Genomic DNA, 26846 nt, shown 5'->3' with positions numbered 1-26846 from the left:
AAATTGTTTTATTAATTTAAGACGTTACCAGTTTGCCCTGGATGTTGCTGAAGGGGTCCCTTTGAAGAACTTTCGACATCATTCTGTTCCCTCCTTCCTTCCTCCCTCCCTCCCTCCCTTCCTTCCTTTTGGCACTTTTTTTAAATTGTGGTAAAATACATGTAACATAAAATTTACCATTTTAACCATTTTTAATATGTAATTCAGTGGTAATTAATTACATTCACAGTGTTGTGCAACCATCACCAATACGTTTCCAAAACTTTTTTGTGACCCCACGCAGAAACTCTGTACCCACTAAACAATAACCGCATACCTCCCGCCCCAGACATTGGTAACCTTGGAAACCTTGGATCTGCTTTCTGTCCCTATGAATGTGCCTACTCTAGGTACCTCATATAAGCAGAATCATACGGTATTTGTTCTTTTGTGTCTGTCTTAGTTCACATAGTATAATGTCTTCAAGGTGCATCCATGTTGTAGCATGCGTCAGAATTTCCTTCCTTTTTAGGACTGAATAATATTTCAGTGCATGGATGGACCACTTTTTTAAATCCATTCATCCTTGGAACTTGTGGTTGTGTCTACCTTTTGACTGTGGTGAATGATTCTTCTATGAACATGGGTGTAAAATATCTCAGTTCCTGCTTTCAATTCCTTTGGGTGTATACCCAGAAGTGGAATTGCTAGATCATATGGTAATACTATGTTTAGCTTTTGAGGAACTGTCAAACTGTTTTCCATAGTGGATACACTATTTTACATTCCCATCAGCAGTGCACTAAGGTTTCAATTTCTCCACATCCTTACCAACATTTTCCACTTTCGTTTTCTTAAAAAAATATGTATAATAGCCATTCTAATGGATGTGAAGTGGTATCTCATTTTGGTCTTGATTTGCTTTTTCCTAATGACTGGTGATGTTGATCATCTTTTTATGTGCTTATTGGCCATCTGAATATCTGCTTTGAAGAAATGTCTATGCAAGTCTTTTGCCCATTTCTGTATTGAGTAGTGTGTTTTTTTGGTTATTGAAATGTAGGAGTTCTTTATATATTCTGGATACTAATTCCTTATCTGATATATGATTTGCAAATATTTTCCCCCATTCTATAGGCTGTCTTTTCACTCTCTTGGTAGTATTCTTGGGTGCACAAATGTTTTGAATTTTGATCAAGTCCAATTTATTTACTTTTTCTTTTCTTGCCTGTACTTTTGTTGTCAGGTGACAAATCACTGCTGAATCCAATGTCATGAAAATTTTCCCTATGTTTTCTTCTAAGAGCATTATAGTTTTAGTACTTATGTTTAGGTCTTTCATCCATTTCAAGTTAGTTTTTGTGTATGGTGTGAAGTAAGGATCCAACTTCATGCATGTGAATATCTAGTTTTCCCAGCACCATTTGTTGAAAAGACTATCTTTCCCCAGTCTTATTTTCTTTTATGTTTACATGTTTTTAAGTTTCCTGCTAAGATAAGGAAAGTGAGAATTACTTAAATTGTAAGCAATATATAAACAAAATATATTTAAGTAAATACAGTAATGAACCCAGGTATTATATGGAGCTATGTTAATATTACAAGTCTAAGCTTTGCCTCTTTCATGATTCCGTACTTCTTCAGCCTGAAACAATTCCATCTTGTATTGATCTCTTAACTTTCATTGCCTATTTTTTTTCACACATTTAAAAAATTTTTATTTATTTTATTTATTCATTTTTGGCTGCGTTGGGTCTTCATTGCTGTGCACGGGCTTTCTCTAGTTGTGGCGAGCGGGGGCTACTCTTCGTTGTGGTGCGTGAGCTTCTCATTGCGGTGGCTTCTCTTGTTGCGGAGCGTGGGCTCTAGGCGTGTGGGCTTCAGTAGTTGTGGCACAAGGGCTCAGTAGTTGTAGCTTGTGGGCTCTAGAGCACAGGCTCAGTAGTTGTGGCACACGGGCTTAGTTGCTCCATGGCACGTGGGATCCTCTCGGACCAGGGATCGAACCCGTGTCCCCTGCATTGGCAGGTGGATTCTTAACCACTGTGCCACCAGGGAAGTCCCTTTGTATGCATTTTTAAATTGAAATGTATTTGATATTAACACTGTGTAAAGTTAAGGTGTTATAATTTTTTTTTTTTTTTGAGGTACGTGGGCCTCTCACTGTTGTGGCCCCTCCCGCTGCGGAGCACAGGCTCCGGACGCACAGGCCTAGCGGCCATGGCTCACGGGCCCAGCCGCTCCACGGCATGTGGGATCTTCCTGGACCAGGGCACGAACCCGTGTCCCCTGCATCGACAGGCGGACTCTCAACCACTGCGCCACCAGGGAAGCCCTATAATTTAAAAAAAATTATTAATTGGCTACCTTTTGCTCCAGCCTCCCAACTTTTTTTCTCACAAACTACATAAACTTATTTTTCACAGTGTTTGGTGAGGGCTTATTTCCTAGACTACACCTTCTCTATAGCTACACCTTCTCAGAAAATTGGTGCTGGCTGTTGGCAGGAAGCCTTAGATCTTCTTAGGTTTTCTCTATAGGGCTGCTTGAGTGTCCTCACAACATGGTACTTAGCTGTCCCCAGAGGAACAGTCTAGGAGACCAAGGAAGGGGCTCCTATGATCTCTCGGTAGCTGCACAGCTCATTATGACTCTCTTAATGTCAGGTTAAGCATCTATGTTAGGCATGATTTTACATGCATCCAATGTCCTCTAATGCAATGTCAGGCTGAGAAGTCTCACAATCTGCTGACGCAAGATGGAGGCCATGGAGACCTGGTGATGCAGCTCCAGCCCAAATCTGAAGTCCTGAGACCCAGGGGAGCCAATGGTGTAAGTCCCATGGAGAAGCCACCAACTTTTCTTGGGCGCAGTTCTTGTATTCTGCCCCAGAACTCAGAGACTGAGTTGAGGGATACCTGCAGAATCCACTCAGCACTCACAGCCCAGAAGTGCAGGGGAGTCAGTGCCCTGTGGGGAGAACCTTGACCAATGGGATCAAGAACCAGTCCTTCCCGATCTAAGGTGCATAATTCTGAGGCCATTCAACATGGCTTCTCAGAAAGTCCTAAAGAGACAGAGACTCAGTTTCCTACAACCACCCTTATGAAAACACACCTTTGTACCGGTTTTCCCTCCTTTCCTGTTTTACTTTCCCCAGTTCCATGAGATTACTGCCCACCTATCCCCCACCAGCTCCAACGCTTTTACTCAAGCCTTGGTCTCAATCCTTGCTTTCCAGGAAGAACACAGGCTAATACAGCAACCTTAGTCTTTTGATATATCTTTTTTTTTTTTTAGTCAAAAATAACAAATGATTTCTTGTGACCAGCGATATAAGATAAAAGGAAAATAAATGTTAAGAGTCAGCAAGGGGCTTCCCTGGTGGCGCAGTGGTTGAGAGTCCGCCTGCCGGTGCAGGGGACATGGGTTTGTGCCCCGGTCCGGGAAGACCCCACGTGCCGCGGAGCGGCTGGGCCCGTGAGCCATGGCCGCTGAGCCTGCGCATCTGGAGCCTGTGCTCCGCAATGGGAGAGGCCACAACAGTGAGAGGCCCGTGTACCACAAAAAAAAAAAAAAAAAGACTCAGCAAGGAAGGATTTGGCTATGTGGTTAAGATAGAAATACTTGGTTTCTGTATTAGGCTAAGCAAAAGCAATAGCCTGAAAATAGCCACTGTTATGGAATCAGCTATTTTAAAGTCACTTCCAGTTGACCCGAAGCTGTCATCTCTCCTGCCTGTCATTATAGCTTCTCACAGCGCATTGTTTTGTGCAGGGGCCGCCAGTGTGATAGCTTCTCCTGTGTAGCTGGGTCACACGCCTTCCTTTTGCTTTTTTTTTTTTTTTTTTTTCTTTTTGCGGTATGCGGGCCTCTCACTGTTGTGGCCTCTCCCGTTGCGGAGCACAGGCTCCAGATGCGCAGGCCCAGCGGCCATGGCTCACGGGCCCAGCCGCTCCGCGGCATATGGGATCCTCCCAGACCGGGGCACGAACTCGTATCCCCTGCATCGGCAGGCGGACTCTCAACCACTGCGCCACCAGGGAGGCCCCCTTTTGCTTTTTTAATCAAAGGTTTATTTACTAATTTGTTTTTTAAGTGTACAATTCAGTGGTCTCAGTATAGTCACAAAGTTGTACAATCATCCCCACCATCTAACGCCCAAACCTTTTCATCGCTCCAAACAGAAACCTGTATTCACTAACCGTCACTCCCAGTTCTCCCCTCCTCCAAGTCCCCACGAACCACTAATCTGCTTTCTGTCTCTAGAAACTGGCCCATTCTGGACATTTGATATTAATGGAATCATACAATACATGACCTTTTGTGTCTGGATTCTTTCGCTTAGCATAATGGCTTCAAGGTTGATCCATGTTGTAGCCTGTGTCAGTACTTCTGAGTTCTTTCTTCCTGACACCAGCCAATTCTTTGCCAACAGCTGGGTGCCCTACAATTCAATTCAGTTTTTCCACTAACTCCTGGAGTGAGTCCCAGACCCCACAGATTAAGGGCTCAGTCCCACAAGACTGCTCCCACTTCAGACACCAACTGCAAATGGGGTGCCCAGGCTACCCACATTTCTGCCCAGGAAACTACAAATTCAGGGGTTCCCATGACCACTCCCCCGCTTAAGTTTGATAATTCGCTAGAATGACTCCGACTCACAGAACTGAGGAAAGCACTTCACTTAGAGTAACCAGTTTATTATAAAGGCTCCAGCTCAGGACCAGGCAATGGAAGAGGTGCATGGGGCCAAGCATGGTGAGGGGGGGCCCAGAGCTTGAAGCCTTCTCAGGGCATACCACCCTCCCAGCACTTTGATGTGTTCATCAACCCAGAAGCTCTCTGAGCCCCATTATTTAGGGGGTTCTATGGAGTTTCATTACGTGGTTGATTAAATCAATAGCCACTAGTGATTGAACTCAATCTCCTGCCCCTCTTCCCTCCCTGGATGTTGGGGATGGAGCTGAAAGGTCCAACTTTCTAATCATGGATTGGTCTTTCTTGCCACCAGCTCCCAACCTGAAGCCTTCTAGGGGCCCACCAAGAGTCAACTCATTAGCATAAACTCAGGTGTGGTTGAAAGGGGCTTGTTATGCATAACAAAAGACTCCCCTGTTACTTAGGAAATTCCAAGGGTTTTAGGAGCTCTGTGCCAGGAACCAGGGACAGAGACTAGATATATAATTTTTATTGTTCCATAATACTTTATTCCTTGTTATGGCTGAATAGTATTCCATTGTATGGCTATACCACATTTTGTTTATCCATTCCTCAGCTGAGAGACATTTGGGTTGTTTCTACCTTTTGCCTATTGTGAATAGTACTGATGTGAACAGAACATTCATATACAAGTTTTGTGTGGACAAAACTTGGGTAAATACCTAGGAGTAGAATCAAATGGTAACTCCATGTTTAACTGTTTTAGGAACTGCCAAACTGTTTCCCAAACGCTTGTATTTTTTTAAAAACTTTCTTTATACACTATTTAGGCTTTATCTCCCCATTAACTTTATAAACTCTTTGAAGGAAGGACCAGTGTTTTCCACTCCCCTGAACGTGCCACAGTATTTATCCTAATGCCTTACACCTAGTAGGAGCTCAGTAAGGATTTGTGTATGATCATGTCATTACGACAATATGCCCTTTACCCTGGGAGTCAGTAGCAAAAACAGTCTTACTGTCAGTTGGTTGGTGGACATAGCTATGGCTTTCTTTGCTTCTTTGCTCTCCACGCTGGAGAATTTCAGGCAGTGGTTGGTGTGTGTATGTTGTGGGAAGGGACAGGGTGTGGTGATGGTAGCTGGGTGGTAGTTAAGGGAGTGGAGTTAGGAGGAGCGGCTGCTCCTGGTCACGTGCTTGTACAGCTCCCCGGAGAACGTAGATCGGGTCTCGTTCAAAGTGATGTGTCGGGCTTCCCTGGTGGCGCAGTGGTTGAGAGTCCGCCTGCCGATGCAGGGGACGGGAAGATCCCACATGCCGCGGAGCGGCTGGGCCCGTGAGCCATGGCCGCCGAGCCTGCGCGTCCGGAGCCTGTGCTCCGCAACGGGAGAGGCCACAGCAGTGAGAGGCCCGCGTACCGCAAAGTGATGTGTCTAGTTTACACCACACTCACATTTGGAAGGATCGTCTCTGTGCCATGAGCTCACCTCAGCTCTCCACCCGTGCACATTATAGAGCCTTGCTCCGGGCATCAATCGGGACTCTTTCATCCACAAGTGACAGAAAACCGATTTAAACTCACTCGTGGAAAAAAAAAAAAAGCGGAGGAGCAGTTTCTTGGCCTGTAGCCAAGAGGGTCAAGTTCTCGTCTTCGGCAAGGCCGGGTCCCCCGTCCTCAGATGGGTCGCTCGCGTCCGCTGTCTCCCTGAGTCTGTGGACTCTGTTTTCTCCTGTCTTGACTTCATTCTCAGGAAGATTCTTGCCACCTGGCAGCTCCATCTGCTGCTCATGATCTCTTTGACATAAATACTGGAAAGCAAGGCAGCTACCAGGAGCTCGGCTAAATTCCGTTTCCCGTCGTGCTGGGGGCCGTGGTGGCCTCACATCAGGCTGAAGCTTATCCCTCTCGGGGGGAGACCTTGGACATCCATCCAAGGTCTGCTCTCCTCACCACGACTTCCCGTGGACATCCGTGTCTAGCCCCCCCGACCCCCGCATCTCCCGTGTGAGAGCCAGCACCTCATCCTGTTCTTGTCAAGGACACAGGCTGAATAAAAAGAAACGAAACTGAGCTATTTGTAGTGAGGTGGATAGACCTAGAGTCTGTCATACAGAGTGAAGTAAGTCAGACAGAGAAAGACAAATACCGTATGCTGAAACATATATATGGAATTTAAGAAAAAAAATGTCATGAAGAACCTAGGGGTAAGACGGGAATAAAGACACAGACCTACTAGAGAATGGACTTGAGGATATGGGGAGGGGGAAGGGTAAGCTGTGAGGAAGTGAGAGAGACGCATGGACATATATACACTACCAAATGTAAGGTAGATAGCTAGTGGGAAGCAGCCATGTAGCACAGGGAGATCAGCTTGGTGCTTTGTGACCACCTAGAGGGGTGGGATAGGGAGGGTGGGAGGGAGGGAGATGCAAGAGGGAAGAGATATGGGAACATATGTATATGTATAGCTGATTCACTCTGTTATAAAGCAGAAACTAATAAAAAATAAATAAATAAAAATAAATTGGATGCCACTGTGGGGAAAAAAAAAAAAAAGGACACAGGCTGAGATCAGCTGCGGAAAGGCCAGAAAACACGGCGTCTGGGGACCCGTTCTTCAAGACCTCCTGCCGCGCCTTGCCTTCTCTACTTGCACCTTTGCTGCGCTCATCAAGCCCACGGGAAGGCACCTGGTTCTGCCGGGCAGTCATTCATGGAGAGGACCTTGAGAGGCTGGGGAGTGAACCCCAGGTGTGCAGGGCGCGGGTGCCGGCGTGAACCTGAGCGCTGTCCTCAGTGGGCCCCAGCTTTCCTGCATCTTCCCCGATGCTGAGGACTGAACCCCCATCGTGATCATAAAACCAGGATGTCCTCACAAGCCCGGCTTGGCTCAAGGGCAAGATTTGGAAGTTCTCTGTCCCCAGTGCCTCCCGTCCCTCTGTGGCTACTGCCCCATCACGTCCGAAACGTTTTCAGCCACGAATGGGGAGAAACCCTGGGCCATCTCTCCTCTTATCAAACGTCAGTCCCTCCATGCTGGGGGCGGGGGTGTGGAGGAGCCAGGTTTTGCGCGGCCCCGCGGCCTGTGTAACTTGGGGGCCCGCTTTAAGAAAAAGAACACAAAATTACAAATCGAAACGAGGCCTTGAAAGGGCCGCAGAGGACTGGCGGCCGGCTCACTTCACACTGTCACGTTCCAGCGAAAACTCCAGATTTAAACCAAGCCAGCGTTACGAAAATATGTTTGTCAAAGTAGAAGGATATAAGATTTTAACAGCTTGTGAGCCTAAGTTTTAAACTTTAAATGTTAACTCTGTCGTGTGTTTCTTTGTCTGTATCTGTGCCTTGAGCCCTGCAAACGCCGGAAACAAACCTGCCTCTCTCTCTTCTTCTCTCGCTAACTCTGCCCACCTGCTGTCTCAGGCCCCCTCGTAGGAGGAAGGGGACCGAAAGCCCCAGCTCTGCCCAGTCCGGTCCTGCGTCTGCATCTGCTTGTACCTCTTGCACGGGGCAGTCACTGACGGACCCAACCCCTAGCAGAGACAGCTTGGGAGAGAGAATGATGCGATCGACGTATTTAACCCTCATTTGGAAAAGGCTGTTGGTGGAAAAACGAAGAAAAAAATCCCGTCGGTGGGGTTGAGAACAGAAAGCCTCAGCTGCGGGAAACCAGGGCACGCTGAGCCGTGATGCCCCAGACGCAGCCGAGGGCTTACTCTGTGGCGAGAGTCACCTGGTCAGAGGAGCCCACGGAACTCACGTTCATTGTCCCATCACCCACCTCAGAGGGGGTTCGTCGCGGTGACTTGAAGATGAGGAAACGGAGGCACCACTGAGTCAGGGATTACAGCATGTGAATTGTATCTCAGTTTTCAAAAAGTCACATATCAACGTTTGGCCAGGACCCCTGCATAACTTGCAGGGCCCAGTACAGAGTGAAAATGTGCGGCCCCTTGTTCCGATACTATGAGGAACTTGAAGGTGGTGACAGCACGCCACTAAACCGAGCCCGGGGTCCTTCTGAGCCTCTGAGGCCACACAGGCCACACTCTGTGAAGCCAGCCTGGCCTCGGGTTACCATCCCGAGTCCGGTGTGTGAACGCCTCCAGCACGTCAGTGACTCTCAAGCTGGGGACCCAAATTCCTGGGTCCCTCTGACAAAACGTTTCATGTCTTGAGGCTTTTTTCATTTATTGTCATCACTGAAGTTTGAGAAACCCTGGGCCGTCTCTCCTCTTATCAGACGTCAGTCCCTCCATGCTGGGGGCGGGGTGTGGAGGAGCCAGGTTTTGCGCGGCCCCGCGGCCTGTGGAAATTGGGGGCCCGCTTTAAGAAAAAACACAAAATTACAAATCGAAACGAGGCCTTGAAAGGGCCGCAGGCAGGGAGGAGCCCCGAGGCTGGAGCTTCCTGCCCCCGTGGCCCATCACCTCTCCTCCACCACTGGAGGGCTATGTCCCTTTGCTCACGCCTGTCCCGTCCCGTGTCCTTAATCCCACCCGGCTATCACCGTTCCCGCACTCTTCTTCTCTCTCCGGGTGCCCTCCTCGAGCCAAACCTCTTGGAAGAGTTAAGTCTTCACCGCGGACTGCCCCTCCGTCCGCCACCATCTCCCTCCCTTCCTGCGCCGACAGGTGGCCTCGTCGGGTTCAGCGCTGGATCCGGCCCCACGTAGCCGGGACCTCTGGACTCTGTCGGTGCTTCTCTGTTGGACTCTCCGGCTAGTGGTCAGCGCTGGGAACACTCTTTCTCAGGCTCCTCCCTTTGTTCGGTGGCGCCACGACTCCCCTGTGTCCCTCTTAGGTCTCTGTTCCTTTGCTCCCTTTGGGGTCCCTTGTCTTTATGACGCATGAACTAACTGGCCCACCGGGGTCCCGTGCTCCAGCCCTCTTCTCTTTTTCTCTACACCATCTTCCTAACCCCCTGTACCTCTTATGTGCTCAAAATTTTCTCTCTAGTCTAGTCCAAACCTCTCCTCTGAGCTCTGGCCTCAGAGCTGCCAGGTTGACACCTCCTTTGGGAGGGGCTATCTCAGTATGTCCAACACTGGGCTTGGGATTCCCTTCCCACCCCTCCCCTGGTTTTACTCATCCCAGTAACAGCCCTTCCATGTAACCTGCTGCTCAAGTCAGAAATGTGGGAGTCATCCTTGATTCATCAGTAAATCCTACAGATCCAACCCCCATCACCACCAAAAACCAGACCTCAAATGTATTTATTGATACTTCTCTCCATTTTCCATGCTAACACCCTCGCCATCATGATAACTAGCCCATCGTTTCTGAATTCCAGCAAGAGCCTCATCACTGGTCATCTCACTTCCCCCATTGCTCCCTCTCAAGTCTGCTTTTCTTTTTCTCTTTGTCCACACTGCACAGCTTGCGGGATCTCAGTTCCCCAACCAGGGATTGAACCCCGGACCACCTCCGTGAATGCACCGAATCCTAACCACTAGACCACTAGAGAAGTCCCTCAAATCTGTTTTTCGTAAACAGCAAGAGCAGCAGTGTCCACAGAAATAGAACATGACCACGTGTGTAATCAAAATTTTTCCAGTAGCCACTTTAAACTAAAACAAAACAAAACAAAACTGGTGAAATTAATTTTAATCATACATTCTATTAACCTAATATATTCAAAATATCATTTCAATGTGTAATCAATATAAAAATTATTCATGAGATACTTTACATTTTTAATGTCACTTTAAACATACCAAACCATGTATACTGTACACTTGCAGTGCACCTCAGCTCTGACGTGCCGTATTTCAAGTGCTCAGTGGCCACCTGTGGCTGGTAGCTGCCATACTCATACAAGAGTCAGAGTGAGTTTTTAATGAAGCACGTTGGATTAGGTCATCACCCGCTTAATAACTCCTCAGTGGTTGCACGGTGCACAGAGACCTGCAGGGGGATCCACGGTCTGGCCTCATCTTGCCAACATCCTCAACATCCTCGAGGCCTGCTTCTTGCCGTTCGCTTTGCTCCAGCTGCCTCGGCCTCCTGTCAGCTCTGAGAACACACCAGATCTCCGTGTCCGCGTGTGCCGTGGCTGACTCTTCCTCACCCTCAAATTTCAGCTTAAATACTTTCTCCTCAGACAGGCCTTCCTTGCCCGTATCAAAGAGGGTCCATCTCCGTTATCATCTGTCACAGTATTCTCTTTGTTACCTTCATAGTTCTTTTTCCAGCTTGTAACTGTATGTTTACTACTCACTTTATTGTGTGTCTCCCCCAGGAGACTGTGAGTTTCATGAAGGCGGGAGTTATCTCCAGCACCGTATAAGATCCTGGCTCTAGTTGGCACTCAATAAATGAATATCTGAGCACCCTCTCTCCCCTGACTAAGGGAACTAGCAAACAGATTTATTTCAGTAATGCTACGCATCAAATTACAATAAATGCACAATGAATAAATGCATCATGGCTGGCAGAGCTTCCTTCCTATTAAACAAGGAAGGTTTGACTATAGGCAAAATTAGATTTGGTTTATCTTTGAAGAGATCTTAGTTATTCACTCTGCAAACAAGGCAGTTTCCTTGAAAAACTAAGGGGAGCTGTGCCTCTAGGTGTCCCAGATCTCAGTCGAATGGTTCCATGAAAGTGAAGCTCTTACTCTGTGAGCCAGAGCCAGGGACTCCAAAGCCTGGGTGGCTCTGGGGAGATGGGAGATGGTGGATCTCCTTGATGCCAGCCCAGAGGGATCCGTCATCGGTTCATTCATTCAGCAGACGTCTGTGAGCCTGTGAACACCTTTACAGCAGGCAACTGTGCTAAGCTCTGGGGCTACAGCGCTCAACCAAACAGACGAAGATCCCTGCCTACATTCTAGTGAGGGGAGACGGATGCTAATTAAGAAACAAGTATGCTGTTATTTCTGACAAGAAAAATAAAGTCAGGAACAGGGGTGGGAAGCATAGAGCTTACAGTGTTAGGTAGGGTGACCAGAAAACGCCTCCCTGAGACGGTGACATTTGCATAAAGATCTGAAGGAGGTGCGGGACTGGCCCGTGGGGCCGTCTGAGGTGAGGGAGCTCCGGGTGCTAAGGGGACAGCGAGGAGGCCAGCGTGGTGGAGGAGAGTGAAGAGCAGGGAGAGGAGCTGGAGGTGAGGTCACAAGCGTTGGGGTGGGTGGGCGCATCACGTGGAACCAGAAGTCGGCCACTGTGAGGACTCGGGTTCTCACTCTGGGCGAGGTGGCAGCTCAGCGGAGGGCTGTGAGCCCAGGCGCGACACGGTGCTGACTTGGTTTCAAAAGGATCCTCCCACACGTGTGCGGAACGGGAATGCACGAAGCAAGGAAGAAAAGGAGAGAGCTAGCAGGCCTTCACTTGGCACCCAAGCAACAGCGCTGGAAACCGCCTCTTCAGAAGCGTGGCTCCGGATTCACCACCTCCCTGCGCTATAGGCCGGGGCGCTGGCGCACGGGGCCTGGGCTGTGCTCCGGGAGGGCAGGCAGGACGCTGGAGCTCGTGTGACAAGAGCAGCTGATCGCTGGTGAGGCTGCGGGAGGTCCTGGAGCAGCTTCTTTGTCGCTGGGAAGCTGACCCTCCTGGGGGCGGTCACACAGTGATGGCCGTGGCCAGGGAGGGTTGGGAAAGCCAGCTACGTCTACCGTCGGCCTCTCTCAGCCTGGACAACCTTTGAGAGAGGCGCGCCTCTTTTGAATTTGCACAGATGAGATGCGGCAGAAGGGAGAACTAACATTTCTCTTTGGTGCAGCGTGCAGACTGTGTCAAAATGTGTTGCTGAATCTATTTTGCTCCAACCGTGAGAAAGCAAGACTTACCGTAAACAGAAGATGTAATTGTGGGGTTGAGAATTTAAGGAGCTCCAAAGTGGCTCCTCTAGATAAATTTATCTCTGCTAATCGTTGTTTACCTCTGCTCCATTCTTTTACATTTTCTGTTTTTTATTTGAATGGAAACGCACGTTTTCCTGGTCTCAAAAAACAAGACATGTACATGGTTAAAAAGTCAAGCAGTACAAAAGGGTAAACAATGCTAAGAAATGATATTGACATGTAGAGTCCCAATTATACCAACATGTAAAGTCTTCTTAAATTCATCTATATATTTGACCCCCCAAAAATGCCATCAGAACTTTTCTAGAACTAGACAAGGCAATGCTAAAGTAAATGCTGAAAGGTAAGCGTGCAAAAATTGTGATAAAGTTCTGAAAAGGAAAAATAACAGGGTAAGATTAGCCCTAGAGGATTGAAATATATTATAAAATTACCATAATTAAAAGTTTGCCAGTGGCACAGGAATTGACAGATTAGTGGTATAAAATAGTATCCAGAAATAGACCCAAATATACATGAGAAATGTGTATAAGAAAAAGGTAGAGGGCTTCCCTGGTGGCACAGTGGTTAAGAATACGCCTGCCAAGGCAGGGGACACAGGTTCGATCCCTGGTCCGGGAAGATCCCACATGCCGCAGAGCAACTAAGCCCGTGTGCCACAACTACTGAGCCCGCGCTCTAGAGCCTGTGGGCCACAACTACTGAGCCCGCGTACCTAGAGCCCGTGCTCCACAACAAGAGAAGCCACTGCAATGAGAAGCCCGCGCACCGCAATGAAGAGTAGCCCCCGCTCGCCGCAACTAGAGAAAGCCCGTGCACAGCAACAAAGACCCAACACAGCCAAAAATAAAATAAATTTAAATAAATTAAAAAAAAGAAAAAGGTAGAATGTCAAGATTTTGGGGGTAAAATTATTAATAAATGGAGTTGAAACATTTAACTTACTATCTAGAAAAAAAATTAGATCCCTACCTCATTCCTTATACCAAAACAAATTCCAGATGGATCAAATATTTGGATGTTAAAAATAAAACCATTAAAAGTAAAACAGTTGGAGAATTTAAGGAAATAATCTTGGATGATGTTAGGGGCTGAATTGTGTTCCCTCAAAATTCATATGTTGAAGTCCTAACCCCCAGTATCTCAGAATGTAACTGTTTTTGGAGATAGGGAAGGTAATTAAATTTAAAATAAGGTCATAGCAGTGGGCCCTAATCCGATATGACCATGTAAGAAGAGATTAGGACACAGACAGGCACAGAGAGAAGACACAGGGAGAAGACAGCTGTCTAAAGCCAAGGAGAGAGGCCTCAGAAGAAACCAACCCTGACGACACCTTGATTTGGACCTCCAGCCTCCGGAACTGAGAGGAAATAAATTTCTGTTGTTTAAGCCACCCTGTCTGTGGTACTCTGTTATGGCAGGTTTGCAAACTCAAACAGGTGACTAAAATCTTTCTGAGCAAGGTATGAAATTCAGAAGTCATAGAAGAAATGATTGATATATTTGACTACATAATAATTTAAAATTTCTGCACAGAAATAAAAACAAATGACAGCAATTACAAGCCCCCCCCAAATTAAAAAGACAGCACACCAGGAAAAAAATATGACACCCAAAGGGCTAATTTCCTTAATTAAAAAAAAAAGAGCCCTTGATTATCAGACCTTCCTTCCCGCCTTCCCTCCTCCCTTCCCTCCCTTCTTTCTTTCTTTCTTTCTCTTTCTTTCAATAAAAGCTGAAAATCCAAAAACGTATACGGTATTTCCTGATGGTTTCCCGTTGAATGCTAATTTCAGTTGTAAGCGCAGTACCATCCGACACTGCGTGGGGCTCCTAGCTGAGGACCTGTAGTCTAGACGCCCACCACAGGGGGCCTTGCCTTAAGCAGGTCCGCTCAAAGTGGGCCTGCGTCCTTTTAAGCTCTCACTGCCCTTGAGAGATGCAGAATTAGGGTTTCTTCCTAGTCATCCAGAATCACAAGCACACTCACACGCACACACACACGACTAATATTAACTCTCCAGTACGGTGCTCTCCGGAGCAGCCTTATAGAAGAAACCATTTCCCCATAAACAACATGATGCTTTCTGACCCAAGTGGGAATAGCCTTAGTGTTTTGGTGCAGAGCTGTGGCAGCCAATTCCTTTGTCCTCACCTTACAAGAGGCCCATCTGCCTGGGAATCATCCTCCACAGAGCTGTCGTTGATCGATGGCTACACTGAGAGCCTGAAGAGGCTTAAAAAAACCCTTCTCTGTGCTTTAAGCCAAATCACATTCCCAGGCAGACATCTCCAGAAGGGAAAGAGGAAACGGGAGGATTTATGATCCCCAGGAACCCCCTCCCATGAGCAAGTGTGAGGTGAGGGTAGGGACAGTGCGCTGTCTGCAAGCGTGGGGAGGATGGGCTGGAAAACTTCACACTTCACGCTGTTAACTGTGGTTAATCTCGGGTAATGAGATTTGGAATGGTTTTGCTTTTCTTCTATTTAATTTTCTAAATTTTCTGCAGTGAAATTGTATTGCTTTTCTAAACAGGAGAACGAACAATAAATGTTATAAAAACCATTTTGTATGTTAATCTTATCTTCCTAACTAGACCATATAAACTCCCTGAAAGAGAGGTCACATATTTTTCTTTTCCTCCTTCTTCTTCTTCTCCTTCTTCTCTTTCTCTCTCTCTCTCTCTTTTTTTTTTTTTTTTGTGGTACGCGGGCCTCTCACTGTTGTGGCCTCTCCCGTTGCGGAGCGCAGGCTCAGCGGCCATGGCTCACGGGCCCAGCCGCTCCGCGGCATGTGGGATCTTCCCAGACTGGGGCACGAACCCGTGTCCTCTACATCGGCAGGCAGACTCTCAACCACTGCGCCACCAGGGAAGCCCCCCCCCTCTTTGATATCCTTTCCCATACCATTGTTCAGGGCTCGTGGTGTGTACTTTATAAACTCTTGCCAACAGTCATTAATTTGGAGTGTTTCCCAGACTAAAGTCACCTGGGCAGGAGAAACCTTGCCAGGGTCAGAATGACGCTGTGGAGCCGCCTGGAAAGCAGAATCTGTGGGTTGGACATGTGTTACCCTCTCCTGATCTCATAGGCACGTCATCATCCCCATTGGGCACCCAGCCTCATGATACTGTATTCCAGGGCTCAGTTACTTGGTGCTTTTTTAAAAAAACAATTTATTTTTTTTGGCTGTGTTGTGTCTTCGTTGCTGCGCATGGGCTTTCTCTAGTTGAGGCGAGCTGGGGCTACTCTTTGTTGTGGTACGTGGGCTTCTCATTGCAGTGGCTTCTCTTGTTGCAGAGCACGGGCTCTAGGCGTGTAGGCTTCAGTAGTTGTGGTGTGTGGGCTCAGTAGTTGTGGCGCATGGGCTTAGCTGCTCTGCGGCATGTGGGATCTTCCTGGACCAGGGCTCGACCCCGTGTTCCCTGCATTGGCAGGTGGATTCTTAACCACTGTGCCACCAGGGAAGTCCCTTGGTGCTGTTTTTCTTTTTTTTTTTTTCGGTACGTGGGCCTCTCACTGCCGTGGCCTCTCCCGTTGCGGAGCACAGGCTCCGGACGCGCAGGCTCAGCAGCCATGGCTCACGGGCCCAGCCGCTCCGCGGCATGTGGGATCTTCCCAGACCGGGGCACGAACCCGCGTCCCCTGCATCGGCAGGCGGACTCTCAACCACTGCGCCACCAGGGAAGCCCCCTTGGTGCTGTTTTAAACTTTAGATGGTACTTACTGGTTGACAAGAGGGTTGCCACTCACAGGTTTATTACTGGTCAGTGTGAATATCATCAACTTGAATGGTATTTTATGCAAGAAGTCTTCTCTGATTTCCTCACCTAGAAGTAATCTTTCCTTCCTCTAAATTTCACCACGCATGATTTCTACCATCAAAGCATCCATCACTTTCTAAATTTGTATTGTTATTTACACACACATCTTATCTCCCCTCCCAAACCATGTGTTTCCTGAATCAGGATCCTGATTGTTTTTACATAGACAATCCTATTTAAACCTCACAACTACCCACCACCCCATGAAATAGGTGCTTTATCTCTACTTTACAAGTGAAAAACCTGAGGACCCAAGAGATTAGCAATACCTAGTATAGTAGATTAATATCTAGTATCTAGTATAGTAGATCTTGAATAGGTCACGCTGCTCCTAAGTGATGGAGCCTGGGTTCACACTCAAGCAGTCTGACCCGAGTCCATGCTCTTCGTTCCTGGGCCTCAGCATCCCCCAACCATGCTTCCTGCACATGGTAGGCAGTAACAGTGCAGTAAATACTCGTTAAATGAGTTCATTAATCCGTTATACAACAAGAAGGTTCGTCAGCTGGTAGGAGATTCTCCCAGTTTCTGATGCCTCCTCCGACCTATAGCATTAGGACAGTTTAGACTGTAAAGGATTTACAGTCTAAAATTAGGGGTTATTGAAGGGCTAGATCTGCCTCCAGACCACTATCGGACCAAGTTTGACCAATACGGACATAAGTTGCATTAGAATTAGCCTAGGACGCTGCTTCACAATCATATTGAAACCTAGCTAAGACTGATAACTTCCTAAAGAGGAGAGGTTACACATCTTAAAGAACTAAATTATGTAACTCTTTGAACCTTGGTGTTGTGTGTGTTTGGAGGGTGGGGGAAGGGCATATATATTGTATGTGTAATATATATACACACATATATCTATGTATATACACACACACATATATATTATATATCTTCCAGGTTTATTGTGAGGTTTAATGAGATAATGCGAAGCGCCCAGCACAGTGCTTGGTACACAGTAGGAACTCCATCCGTGTAAGCACCGCCCTCCACTCCACCCTCATTTCCCACTTTGCAGCTAAGCCGAAAGAAGGCACAAAGCCAGAGGAAAGATGAATGGGTGACAGCTGGCCATAAGAGACATGTTGGTCAGATTCCACAAGAGAAAGTGGCTGTGAATCAGAGGTGGCAAAGTCCACTTCCAAGACTCCAAAGAGCAGCTCTTATTCTTGCAAGAAAAGTTAGTCAGGAGAGGGACAAGTGGGAAGTCTCCTGGAAGAAAGAGGAGGGAGTTATTCCCAGCAGAGCGTGAAATTGGCTCTTGGGAGGCCTTCCCTGTAATAAGTGACTGTTTTGCTGGGCAAGATTGGATTAGCTCAGGGGTATTTAGCAGTCTATATATCTCGCTGGGTCCTGGCACTTTACTGAGGAATAGGAAGATTAATTGCAGGCACCTGTCTGCTCACCCCACATAATATAACCAACACTGGAAGGTTCCTCTCATTCCAGAAACTTCTCAGTCTCCCGCCTCTGTGAAGTTTGCCCATCTGTCTGGAAAAAGGCAGTTCAGGCCATGTTTTTCCCAAGCAATAGAAAAAGCCAGTCTCAACAAAGTGAGAAGTTTGTCGTAAGAAGCTGGAAGTTTACTTAAAGAGATATTTCAACAACCTATGTCTTCGGTAAGTCTCCCCTGAAACAGACTCCTAGATGGAGACATACATACAGGGTGTTGGGGTTATTTTGTTTTTTGTGTGTGTTTTTTGGAGGTGGAGTGTATTCTTAGGAATGAAACGTGTACGGCAGTAAAGGAAGCAGAACTGGGCAGAGGGAGAAGGTGAACTTTGATGCTGTGGCACCAGGGGCCTCAGCTGAGCCCGTGGAGGCTGGATAACGGTGCAGAGTTGTCCCCACTAACACGAGGTGTGGCCTCACGTCCCCAGGGACCAGCCATTTGATGCTGGTGGTCCCAGGGAAGGGTGGAACCTTGGCCAAGGCAGCTCCCTCGCCAAGGGTCCTTCAGAGGGAGCTCAGCTGTGAACCACCAACAGCCAACACTGCAGCTGCTATAACCTGCTCTAACCTACCGTGCAGCTGTGAGCCACATTCAGGGTTCACAATCTAGGGAAAATGTTGAACTGTCATGATGTCAGACATGATAGATTTCAGATGGACAACTGTCCTAGATTTCATCTAGGAGCTGAGATTTGGGAAGGGGAGGAGAAAGGGCCATCGTGTGACTGGCAGTTTTCCGCAGTGGAGATGGGCCAGAGCCAGGCCTAGATGGCCTGATACAAGCCAGCTCTGTCTGTGGCTTGATGGAGAAGTCTGTGTTTTTCTTCTCAACTGCAGAAATTAAGGAAGTAGAATAACTGGACTGCTACACCTGGAAACTTAACTCCATAGCCCAGAATCAGAGTAGGTACTCTACACATGTCTTTTTGCATTGAATAGCATTTCACTGGTTTGGCGTTTCTGACTGAGGAATCCATTGGCTCTCTTTACAGAAAGTGGTGGAATTTTTCTTGGAGTATACCTGCACCAGTATGCCCACCTTGATTTAATCGTATGGGGGTCTACAAGTCTTGTTTGTAAAATGTGTCAAGCTCGAGGAAGAAAAGGTAAGAAGATGAGTTTATTAGACCTTGGCAAAACAAAGCAAACAAAACACCACAACCAAGCAAACAACCTCATCCACCTGTGGTTCCCTCCATGGCTGACACTTTACATTCCCATAGCATTTTCCTTGTATATATCACTTAGCATCTATCTTTTGTTAAAGGGCTTCTTGATTTTTTTTTTTTTTTTTTTTTTTTTTTTTTGTGGTACACGGGCCTCTCGCTGTTGTGGCCTCTCCCGTTGTGGAGCACAGGCTCCGGACGCACAGGCTCAGCGGCCATGGCTCACGGGCCCAGCCGCTCCGCGGCAGCCCAGCCGCTCCGTGGGATCTTCCCGGACCGGGGCATGAACCCGTGTCCCCTGCATCGGCAGGTGGACTCTCAACCACTGCGCCACCAGGGAAGCCCGATTTTGTTTGTTTTTAAAGCTGCTGTTCTATCAGGTTGTAAATGCCTGGAGAGGAGGATCTCCAGACATCCTGCCTTGTTTTCTTCACAGTCAGGGATGATATTCAAGATAGTTAACACCCAGTACAGAACAGGAACCAACCAAATGAAATGGACACTGGTCTCAGCAATTTGTACAGCCATACTGGCATATACAGCTGAGTATGTTTTCTGCACACAGAAGGCTTCCAATAAATGATTGTTGGATTGAATTTAATTGCTTTGGTGTCCTGGTCCTGGCATCTAATGGCTTTCTTTCAGAATTCAGGCCACTTTTTCTTGCCAAGATATGACCATAACCATTTTTCCTCCTTGATTTAATCCTGCAAGAGTCTTTGAGTAATTGTGAAGAACTTTGTGAGTTCTTCAAACCTGCATTGTCCAATATGGTAGACACTAGCCACATATATAACGTTGCTAGTTAAAATATAGGACACCCAGTTAAATTTGAATTTCAGATAAATAAAGAATAAATTTGTAGTGTAAATTTGTCCCATGCAATATTTGGGATATACTTAAACTACAAAATTATCTGTCACTTATCTGAAATTAATAATTAACTGAGCATCCTATATTTTTATTTGCTAAATATGGTAACCCTACACACGTGGCTATCTAAACTTAAATTAATTGAAATGTAATAAAAAATTTAAAATTTATTTTCTCAGCCTCACTGGCCACATTTCAAGAGCTCTGTAGCCACATATATGGCTAATGGTTCCCATCTTGAACAGCACAGATGTAGAACATTTCTATCATTGCAGAAAGTTTTACTGGACACTAACTTTGCCAAACAAACGATAGCAGGAAAGTTTTGTGTATTTTACACATTAAAAAAATATATATTTGGAGCCTAGAAGACCCCTTCTAACATAGCCAAGAAGCCACATTCTTCATGTTTCGGTTTGTTACTTTTACTGAATATGCAGGATATTTGTTCCAGATAAATGAGCCTGTATGAGAGAAGCAGCTCCTGCAAACCTACGTTTTTGGACGCTGTTGTCCTGCTTTTCTCCTGGGACTACCAGGAAATGTCAGCTGTCAGATCAGAGCAAATCAAAATTTAAAGACTCCTAAATGAAAAATAAATGTGTTGTTATTTGAGTTAATAGTCTCATTATTCATAGATTTTCTTAAATTGATAAGCAGATAACATTATTACCTAGAATATTTGTTTATAACCCAAGTCTGTGATGAACCTGAAGCAGAAGTCTTCCCTCTCTTAATTAGCCTTTTGGGAGAAAACCTGTTTTGAATCACTGCCTGCAGCCCCGGGAGCCTTATAAGGAGCCAGAGTAGATTAAGCTCTGGGAGGGGCACATGCCAGAGAGCTGATTTTTACGTATGACTTGGTGAATCTCAAACAGAAACTGGCTAACATGCCAGATGTGACCTGCTTCAAAGTGACAAGACTACATCAATGTCAAGGGCAGGGATCTAAAGGATTTGACACATTAAACAGTTGTACACTAAAATATTATAAAAAACAAAATTAAAGACAAATGACTTAAGCTTTAAAATTTTGCTATGTGTGTGACAGAGTTGATGCCATCTGTACCTAAGAAATTCTCACAGATAATAAGAAAAAAGACAAATGCCTCAGTAGAAAAATGACCAAATGATAAGAAAGTCACAAAATAAAAAATACAAAAGGCTAATATACCTTTAGTGTCTAGAATAGTGACTGTCACATAGCGGGCACTCAGTAAATACCCACTGTATGAATGAATATCTATGAAAAACATTTGATTTCAGGAATAATAAAGAACTGCAAATTAAAATAACAGTGAAATAAATTGTTTTCACCAGCCAGCTTTGTAACACTGAAAAAATTAAAAAGTACCTAGTGTTGGTAATGGTGAGGGGAAATGTACCAATTACCCACTGTGGGTGGGAGGGTGAAGTGGTATCAACTTTTCAGTGGAACAGTTGACAATATGAAAAAAGCTTTGTCTAAAACCTTTGACACAGCAATTTACAGGAAGTTATTATGAGAAAATACTTACAAATGCCCAAACCTACGTGTACAATAGTAAGGTAGATGATATACATTTTTGATTGTTGCTTCTTGGGTCAGCCTTTTAACATACCCTCTAGGGCTTAGTGGTTGGTGCATAGACATGGGATACATCCAAGTCAGGCCCCTCCTTCCACCGAATTATCCAAGTTGGAGATGGAAAAGGAGTTCTGTCTTTGTCTTTGGCATGCTGGCTGTCAGGGTGGGCTCTAGAGCTGACAGTGGCTGTGACCTCCACTTGAATGTGGCCAAAATATAGAAGTAGAAATGAGACAGACAGACAGAGGGAGAGAGAAAGAGAAAGTGTTCTGGTGAAACTTGAGTCAAAAAGTCCAGTCAACTTTAAGGCCAGTATACTTTCTTCCTTTCTGTGGTTTTGTGAACCAGTTAATTCTACTTTTTTGCTAAGTTTAGCATGAGCTTGGACTTCCACTTCCTATCAAGATGGAGTAAAAGGGGCCAAATTTACCCACCCACCAGAAATAACTAAAAATCTAGACAAAATATATTTTTTAAATAGCCATTTTTGAGATATTGGACATCAGGCCTGATGAAATGGGGAACAAATGAAGTAAGCCCTGTGAGTGCCCAGCCTACTGCCTTGAGAGATTTTCCAGATGGTGGCATGGAAAGGTGAAATCTGGGTAGAGCCTCGAAGATTCCCTGAGGTGAGGAGCTGAAGCTAGAGTCCAGAGAGACCAAGACAGCTAGAGTTTGCAAGACAGAATACCAGATAGGAGAGAGCTACACAGACAGAAAAATGACAACAACAAAAATCTACAGATCTTCAGAGGGTCCCCCTTAGGTATTCAGTAGAATACTCACCAGCACATGAGTGTGAGGAAACTGTTCAAGGTCAGGGAAAGAGCCACCTGAAAGTATTATGCGAACAGTAACAAGAACTCATACAGGACCTGAATAGTGCCTGTTCCCGCTAGCCAGATTGGAAATCTTGTAATTCACAAGCCATTAGGCAAAGTACTCAGAAGGATTTTGCCTCAGTTGTGGGGCAAAATTGGCTCTCGACTAAATGCCGCCCTGGTCCTGCCTAACAAATTAAAAAAAAAAAAAAAAAAGACTTGAAAGGATCAAACTGTATCCAAACAACTGTGCCCCAGAACAAACTCAAGAATTGGGACTACAAAAATATCCAGCACTCAGCAAGGTAAATTCACAGTGAATGGAATTAATGAAAATTTAGTGGGCATACTGGGAATTATGACCCGTAATGGGGAAGGTAAACAAACTGACTCAGAACTGATGCAGATATTAGAATTAGCAGGCAAAGACATTAAAATAGCTATTATAACTCTGTTCCATAGCTTCAGAGGCTCAAGGAAGGATTGACTACATTAAGTAGAGATGTGGAAGATATTTTTAAAAGACCCAAAGTCAACTTCTAGAAATAAAAACTGTAATGTCTGAGATAATGAGTATACTGGATGGGATTAACAGCAGATTATTCATAATGTTTTCAAAGTCCATCCATGTTGTAGCATGTGTTAGTACTTCATTCATTTTCATGCCCGAATTATATTCCATTGTATGGATATACCACAATTTATTTATCCATTCATTGGTTGATGGACATTTGAGTTGTTTCCACTTTTTGGCTATTATGAATAATGCTGCTATGAACATTCATGTACAATTTTTTGTTTGGACATGTTTTATTTCTCTTGGGTATGTACTTTGGAGTGGAATTTTCCTAAGCTTTTTTATCCTCTTATCTCCATTTATCAAATATATAAATAGCATAATTCCAGCTGGAGTTGCTGGAATTGCATGGTAATCCTGTGTTTAACCTTTTGAGGAAGTGCCAGACTGTTTTCCAAAGCAGCTGCACCGCTTTACATTCCTAACAACAGTGAAGTCCAGTGAATCTCTTTTTTCTTGTTGTTGCTTGTGCTTTTGGTGTCATATCTAAGAAACCATAGCCTAGCTAAAGCTCACAAAGATTCACTCCTAGGTTTTCTTCTAGGTGTTTTATAGGTTTTGCTCTTACATTTGGATCTATGATTCATTTTGAGTTAATTTTTGTGTATGGTATGAAGTAGGTATTCACTTTCTTTTTTTTTTTTGTCTGTGGCTATCCAGTTGTCCCAACACCATTTGTTGAAAAAACTATTTTTTCCCATTGAGTGGTCTTGACATTCTTGTTGTCAACTTATCACAAATGTGAGGGATTATTTCTAGACACTCTATTCTATTGATCTATCTGTTTATCTGTATCCCAGTACCACCTTACCTTGATTACTGTAGCTTTGTAGTATGTTTTTGAAATCAGAAAGTGTGAGTGCTTACATTAATTCTTGATTACATTAATTACATTAATTCTTGCTTACATTAAGCTAAAATATGTCTCCTTGTAACTTCTCCCAGTCTGCCCTTTGGAGACACCCAGTTAGTTTGTCTAGAGAATACATGTGCTTATACAGCTTTGTGTTTTAAAAATCCCAAATTCTTGGACTTCCCTGGCAGCGCAGTGGTTAAGAATCCACCTGCCAATGCAGGGGACACGGGTTCGATCCCTGGTCCGGGAAGATCCCACATGCTGCGGAGTGGCTGGGCCTGTGTGCCACAGCTACTGAGCCCGTGTGCCACAGCTACTGAGCCCATGTGCCACAACTACTGAAGCCCGTGCACCTAGAGCCCGTGCTCCCCAACAGGAGAGGCCACCACAGTGAGAGGCCTGCACACCGCAACAAAGAGTAGCCCCCACTCACCACAACGAGAGAAAGCCTACACACAGCAACAAAGACCCAATGCAGCCAAAAATAAATAAATAAATAAATAAATAAATAAATAAATAAATAAATAAAATATGTATCCCAAATTCAGTGTAAGGAAAACTCTTGGATCATCATCTGCAAATTTAGTTTCCTCTCTCAGGATTTCTGCCCTGGCTCCAGATTGCATATCTGGAACAAAAAGAGAACGAAAGAGCACCCTTAGCACTTGCTATTTGCCCAGAAAGGTATACTTGCAGATAGGAAGTTTCTTTCTCACCAGCAAATACGAGGGGGAAAGAATCCGTAAGATCCAATGCCTTGGTCTAGCTGGACGTTATAATTTGGATGTAAGAGAACCCACTGGTCTAGTTTAGTCACTGGCTGGGTGACCAGGGCCACACACTTCCCTTTCTGTGTCTTTGTTTTCCCACCTGTTTTATCTCATCCCCCTCCCTTCCTCAAAGGGAGTGTGGGAAAATGAAAATAAGAGTACGACTATGTGAAAAGCTTTTAGTTTGAAAGATACTAGGAAAATACAGGATGCTATTAGAGTGGATCTGTCGTGAACAATAACCATTAAAGACCAATTAACACATTTTAAGAATTAAAACTACAGTAAAATAACCAGTTTGAGTATGTCATTGCATCACCTTTCAAACACACAGACAGGGCCTCCCTGGTGGCGCAGTGGTTGAGAGTCCGCCTGCCGATGCAGGGGATACGGGTTCGTGCCCCGGTCTGGGAGGATCCCATATGCCGCGGAGCGGCTGGGCCCGTGAGCCATGGCCGCTGGGCCTGCGCATCCGGAGCCTGTGCTCCGCAGCGGGGGAGGCCACAGCAGTGAGAGGCCCGCATACCACAAAAAAAAAAAAAAAAACCACACAGACATGCAAACCCAGCTAGAAAACTGTTTAATCCTAAATTAAATGTGAGGATTAGGACTGCTGGCCTCGTTTAGATTCAGTCACTCAAATTGCCACTGCAAGTTCGGTGACTACTGTCAATTTTTAACTGTGCAGTGGACTCTTGTCAGGATTAAGCAGGTCAGACTTTATTCGACACAATATTGACTGTCCCTGGTGCCTTATTTTTACCTGAAAAAAAAATAAAGGAAGGCCTTTAAAAAAAACCTCTGGTTAATACTAAATGCTGAAAGATTATAGTGTGTTAGAAGCTGACAGGTATCGTAATACCTAAATGGATTTGTTGACCTTTAAATGGAGCTTGGCTCTCATGTCTATTTGTCACGATTTCCTACTTATTTCCTTCCCCACTTTTTCCCCATTGTCAACTCTTGTTATTCTCAATGATCACGGAAAAAACAAAATGTTAGTTTGAGGGACTTAACCTGCCAGTCTGTGTTGTTTTTGTCACATTATCTCTCCTCCTTTACTGAAATATTTCTCTTCTTCCTTGTTTTTTTTTTTAGTTAAGGTATAATTGACATACAACATTATATCAGTTTCAGGTGTCCAATGTAGTGATTTGGTATTTGTATATATTTCAAAATGATCACGGCAATAGGTCTAGTTAACATCTCTTAACTGAACTACGTCTAATCGGGCTCATTACAGAGCCTCTAACAGTAAGAATTAAAGGCTCTAATACAAGCTTGTACCGACAAACAGAATCTCATTAAGAAGTTTGTTTTTGTCCTCCCCGCCAGCTCCTCAAGAGAACACGCTAGTGATAATATCCAGTCTAATTATGTATTTTCTACATGTGATTACAGTGCAGCAGGATTATCGGATTGCATAAAGTTTGAAGTGTTCTTCTCATGAAGTGAACTGTCATTAGTATTAGGGAAGACAGAAACCAATTTTTGGAAAGGAGGAATGAGTGTAAAGATGAGTTGGGCAAATTGGATGACTGGGTGAGCCACGCTGGGATGCAGAGGTAAAGAAACTGAAGCTCTGTGTACTATATTTAGTATTTAAATAATGATAATTTAAAAGATCGTTCTTAAGGGAAGTCTGTTGATGTGCTAGGCCTGGAAGAGAAGAAGGATGTCTCTGTCATGGTGGAGTCAGCTCACATTTTTACCCTTTCTCTATTCTCCACTGCACATAACTTCCACTCATAGGCCTGGGGATAGAGACAGATCTTCCACAAGCATCTTGTATCTAGTAGTGAAATACTAGTAACAACTTAAAAGTCCCAACTGAAGTAGTGTTTAAATAAGTTTTAGTTCAGCTGTGTGATGAAAGATTATGCTGTCACTTAAAATAATATTGTATATTTAAGAATTAGTGATAATTTTGATGGAAATATGATTATAGTGTTAGGTTAAAAAATAAAACATGTTCATGAAGTAAAAAAACAAAGAAAGGAAGAAACGTACATAAAAGTAAAAGCGGGGCTTCCCTGGTGGCGCAGTGGTTGAGAATCTGCCTGCCAATGCAGGGGACACGGGCTCGAGCCCTGGTCTGGGAGGATCCCACATGCCGCGGAGCAACTAGGCCCGTGAGCCACAACTGCTGAGCCTGCGCGTCTGGAGCCTATGCTCCACAACGGGAGAGGCCGCGATAGTCAGAGGCCCGCGCACCACGATGAAGAGTGGCTCCCGCTTGCCACAGTTAGAGAAAGGCCTCGCACAGAAACGAAGACCCAACACAGCAAAAATAAATAAATTACTAAAAACTCCTACCCCCAACATCTTTTTTTTAAAAAAAAAAAGCATAGAAAAATATTGGAAGGAAATATATCAAAATGTTAATATGTTTCTCTGTGGTAGAATTATGAGTGGTTTTTACACTTTTTTTTTTTTTTTTTGCTTATCTCTGTTTTGTAAATTTTCTAAAAATAAAATGTATACTC

General features: G+C 45.1%; 1 long non-coding RNA gene across 1 annotated transcript in view; it reads left to right on the top strand.

Annotated features, from left to right (window-relative positions):
• The window catches only part of LOC132498752 (uncharacterized), an 84866-nt gene that overhangs the window by 48826 nt on the left and 9194 nt on the right, over positions 1 to 26846 (top strand). The window contains exons 3-4 of the long non-coding RNA XR_009533796.1: positions 17728 to 17897; positions 18723 to 18836. This is a non-coding gene — a long non-coding RNA (uncharacterized LOC132498752). The remainder of the gene's footprint in view (positions 1 to 17727; positions 17898 to 18722; positions 18837 to 26846) is intronic.

Source organism: Mesoplodon densirostris, chromosome 11 (genome assembly GCF_025265405.1).
Source record: "Mesoplodon densirostris isolate mMesDen1 chromosome 11, mMesDen1 primary haplotype, whole genome shotgun sequence".
Classification (NCBI taxonomy): Eukaryota; Metazoa; Chordata; class Mammalia; order Artiodactyla; family Ziphiidae; genus Mesoplodon; species Mesoplodon densirostris.
Note: the sequence above shows the minus strand (reverse complement) of the source record. Positions and strands in the feature narration are given on the sequence as shown.